The sequence below is a fragment of the Elephantulus edwardii genome, unplaced genomic scaffold, assembly GCF_000299155.1.
Source record: "Elephantulus edwardii isolate Elephantulus edwardi_28Jun2011 unplaced genomic scaffold, EleEdw1.0 scaffold00198, whole genome shotgun sequence".
Classification (NCBI taxonomy): domain Eukaryota; kingdom Metazoa; phylum Chordata; class Mammalia; order Macroscelidea; family Macroscelididae; genus Elephantulus; species Elephantulus edwardii.
In genome coordinates, this window is record NW_006399948.1 from 5635784 (window position 1) to 5640198 (window position 4415).

At 38.9% G+C, this 4415-nt stretch overlaps 1 pseudogene; it reads right to left on the reverse strand.

Moving 5' to 3' along the window:
• Positions 1-341: 341 nt before the first annotated feature.
• LOC102865462 lies at positions 342-1249 on the reverse strand (annotated as a pseudogene).
• Positions 1250-4415: the final 3166 nt, after the last annotated feature.

Genomic DNA, 4415 nt, shown 5'->3' on the forward strand with positions numbered 1-4415 from the left:
TGTCATTATCCTTTGTCTCAGAGGTGGAAGTTTATGATAAGAAATCTGTAGAACAAGTACCCGGGCAACTGACTATAAGAGATCCATATTTATTACACATTTTTTACATTTTTTTAACCAAGAGAAAAGGGTTTTTATTAAAATAAAAAGAGAAAAATCTTCTTAATATAAACAGTATTGGGCCATAAAAATAAAATACAAGCAGAAAACAGTATCCTATCAATAATGGCATTATTATTTTATCTAAGACACAGAAATTAAGTTACTAAGAGATGCCAAGAGGAAAAGCACTCTTTGAAGACCTATTCTGTTTACTAGGGAAAATGCTTGGCGGGCCATGGTCACAGTCCCATCATCTCCACTCTCTGTGTAAGCTCAGCTTCAACAGTCTCCAATTCTCTCTTTGCTTCTTCAATTTTCACTTGAGCTTTGTCCCCTCAGTTTTCACTTGAGCAAGTGATGGATTCAGCATTAGATCTAAATAGGATCTCAATTTTTTCTTCAAAGATATAATCTGGCGTTTAAGCTCTTCCAGTTTCTCAGACAGAGCTACTAGTGACTGATGAGACAAAAAAGCGTCCATGCCCCTGGCTGAAAGTTGCTCCTCTGATGCTTTGATTCCACATCTGAACTCCTTGGATTTTGCTTTTAGGAAGTTCACGTTCTGAAGACGCTGGTCAGTTTTTGCCTTTTCCCTAGAAAGATGCTGCTCTGCTTTCTTGAAGTCCTCTTGTAGACATTTTTCTAATATTAGTGTTCCAGTTAGATTTTTTTTTTAAGTTTTGATAATTCAGAATTGATTTCTTCATTTTTGGATTTGATATGAAAAAGATTGTTGGTCAAATCCTTTACTGCAGGAATGAAACTAGTTAGTGAAGTGTCCTTCGTTTCAAGCACCACTGCAATTTCAACCAAAGCATTCAGGTACCGGGAACCAGAACTAGAGAGCTTGGGGGGGGCGGGGCGGGGGACTCACACTCTCCATTAGAAGGTCTTGAAGATGCTTAGCTTCGGATTCACACTCGCTTGCTTTCTGTTTCAAGTCCTCTATCACCAGGGAGACATCCCTGTCCCAGGTCTTGTTCCGTTCTGACAGGTGATAGACAATCTCTGTGTTCCGTGGGTTCACCTCATATTGCGGCATGGGATGATCTCCAAATATATTTTGCAACCACGCTGCAACCTGCGCCCCTTTCTCCAGATGATCTCCTTTCTCCAGCTGAGACCACTTCTCCAGCGCCGCCACCATAGGGGCAACTCCCACCAGCGCGCTAACTCCCCACTTTTTTTAAAGTGACCCAACAGAACATGGAAATTACATTATCACACACAAAAACTATTCTACTGAAGATTATGTAAAAAAACAACTGGAAAGAGTACATCAGAAAATAACTAGGAGATGTGCAAGCTGAATTTAGAAGAGATTGTGGTACTAGGGACATTATAGCAAATGTTAGATAGATGTTGGCCAAAAACAGAGAGTACCAGAGGAATGCTTATCTGTGTTTCACTGACTATGCAAAGACATTTGACCGCGTGGACCACAACAAATTTTGGCTAACCTTGAGAAGAATGGAAATCCCAGAACACTTAATTGTGATTATGTGAAAAGTTTATTGGATCAAGAAATAGTAGTCAGAACAGCAGGAAAACTCTGCATGGTTCAGGAAAATTGTGCATCAAGGATGGAACTTGTCTCCATACCTTTTCAATGTATATGCAGAAGAGATAATTTGGGAGACTGCAGTTTATGAAGAGGAATGTGGCACCAGGATTGGAGAAAACTCCGCAGCAATCTGCATTAAGCAGATTCACACAACCTTGCTTGCTAAAAGTAAGAAGGACTTAAACAATTTGCTGCAGAAGGTCAAGGACTGTACTCTTCAATATTAATTGAAGCTCAACATCAAGAAAACAAAGATTTTCACCATGGAGCCCATTGGCAGCATCATGATAAAAAACAAAAGATTGAGATTATCAACAGTTTCAACTTGCTTGTTTCCATAGTCAACGCTCTTGACACCAGCACTCAGGAAATCAAAAGAAGAATTGCATTGGGAAAGTATACTGTCAAGAATCTCTCTCGCACGCGCTTTCTTTCACTCTCTCTCTTGCTCTCTCTTTCTCTTGTCCTAATACTGAAGAGCAAAGATGTGAATCTGGAGACTAAGATGTAGCTGATACAGGCCATGGTCTTCAAAATTACTTTCTGTGCATTAGAGAACTGAACCACAACTAAAGATGATAGAAGAAGAATTGATGTGTTTGAGTTGTGGTGTAGAGGAAGAGAGTTGAACATACTGTAGACTGCCAGGACTAAAAACAGGTCCATCCTGGAGAAGGTGAAACTAAGCTGTTCCCTAGAGGCAAGGATTTTGAAGCTGGATCTCACATACTATGGCATGTGATCAGGAGGGCTCAATCCTTGGAGAAAAACATTATGCTTTCAAGGGTGGTGGGACAGTGAAACAAAGGAAGACCTAGGTTGACATGGATTGACTCAGTGACTGGAGAAATGGGATTATGTCTGTCAGAGATAATGAGATTGCCTCAGGAAAGCACAGGTTTCAGAGTTGTTGTACGTAGGGTCTCTAAGAGTAGAAGGAGATTTGATGGCACCTAAAAACAGCAGAGAAATCACCTGCTTCCAACACTTAATAGATAAATAGATATTAAGTATATTTTAAATCATAAGTCTTTTATTTCTAAGGAAAAATGATTGTAGAATGTGTTTACTATTTTTTGTACTAATTGGTAAGGCAGTTAGTGAAAATTTAAAGTATGCTTGTGTGTGTGTGTGTGTGTGTGTGTGTGCAGAAGGTCAAGGACTGCAGCCTTCAATATGGATTGAAGCCTAAAATCAAGAAAACAAAGATTCCAAAGATTTTCACCACTAAGCCAATTGACAGCATCATTATAGCTAAGTGAAGAGATTGAGATTGTTGGTTGGCTCCACACACAACACTCTTGGTACCAGCAGTCAGGAAATTTAAAAAAAACAAAAAACAAAAAACAAACAAATTGCATTGGGAAAGACTATTTTCAGAGACATCTCCAGAGTACTGAAGAGCAACAATGTCAGTCTGGAGACTATGGTGTGTCTGATATAGGACATGGTCTTTGCAATTACATTCTATGTATCAGATAGCTGGACAAATGATTAGGGATGATAAAAGGAGAATTGATGCCTTTGAGCTACGATGCTTCGGGAGAAGAGTAATAAATATACCAGGTACTGCTAAAAGAACAAACAGGTTAATTCTTGAGAGGGTGAAATCAGGGTGCTCCTTGGAGAAAAGACATACTTTGGACATGGTTTCAGGAGAGACCAGTCCTTAGAGGGTGGACGGATAGCACAAGAGAGGAAAACTCTTGATGAGATGGATTGACTCAGTCACTGAGGTAATGGGGAAATTGGGATAGGTGTGTCAGGTAAATAAGTTAGGCTCAGGATAGAGCAAGGTTCAGAGTTGTTGCAATTTTTCCAAATTTTGAAATATAAATAATATATGTAATTAATAAAAATTATTATGTAATGCACAAGTAGACGCATTTGTTTTTGTGCTGATTGCCACTGAGTTGAGCATGACTCATAGTTAATCTATGAACAAAAGACCTAATGCATTTCCATTACTGTAGTTATTTCTTCAAGTTCATAGAGTTTCCAGAGGCATGTGGTTTAGGAAGTGGTTGCCAGTCCTGCTTCCAAACCTCATTTACAACTGAGAGCTCCACCAAACATTGTCCACATTGGGAAGTCATTCTGTTATTTGATACCCCAATAGTATCACAGCATCACAGAAACTTAAGTTACTTCATACTGCACATTGACAAACAATGATGTAAGAAGTGGAAAAGTGTTCCTCCAGATATAACACCACTAGTCTCACTTACCAGTGGTTAAGTGGTTAAGTTGAATACAATGGAGAATAAGTTTTGCCCAAAGCCTAAACTCTGTTCTATGACTAGCATGACTTTTGTACAGAACTCTGTTCTATAACTACCATCATTTCTGTAAATTTAGAGAGTTTGTAGAGTTTCCAGAGGCATCTAGTTCACAAAGGAGATGCCACTCTTGCTTCCCAGCATAAATCAATCAGGAAGCTCATCCAAACACTGTACATAATGGATAACCATTATAATATTTGATAAGACTATGGAATGGTGAGCACATGAGCACGTCCAGGGCAGCATCTGTTAGCTGAAATATGTCAATTGGTATACCGTCTATTCCTGGGGCCTTATTTTTTTTGCTATTTCTTTCAAAGCAGCCTGAACTTCTTCCTTCATCACCGTAGGCTCTTGCTCATATGTTGTTTCATTAAATTTTTCTGTATGTGCCAATTCCTTTTGATATAGGGACTCAGTACATTCTTTCCATCTTCTTTTAATACTTCCTGGATCATTTAATATTC